Here is a 350-nt window from a genome sequence, read left to right as displayed (position 1 = left end):
TCTTTTCGTTATCTTCTAAGCTTCAGATAAGCAGAATAAGGCTATTTATTTCCTCGTGGAAACTGATTTTTATTAGTCTCGTTTAAGGTTAGCCGGTGGAAGCCTTAGCAAGCATATAACGTGTTATAAACAAATTAGCTCTAGCGACAGTACAACAGAGAATACGAATTTCAAAGTAGCACAAAATCTTACGAAAAACACGTAACACAACCAAAATAAAAGCGCAAATTGAAATGATCCACCATCTAAGACTAAAACTTGGTAAAGTCCAGTCGAAATCCGGCGAAGAGGGTCGCCGTCCGGCCGAGAGCTAGCGCGCGGGCCTCCGAGCACCCACGGAAGGTGCGGTG

This window comes from Penaeus chinensis, chromosome 12 (genome assembly GCF_019202785.1).
Source record: "Penaeus chinensis breed Huanghai No. 1 chromosome 12, ASM1920278v2, whole genome shotgun sequence".
Taxonomy (NCBI): Eukaryota; Metazoa; Arthropoda; class Malacostraca; order Decapoda; family Penaeidae; genus Penaeus; species Penaeus chinensis.
This window is presented reverse-complemented; position numbering follows the sequence as displayed.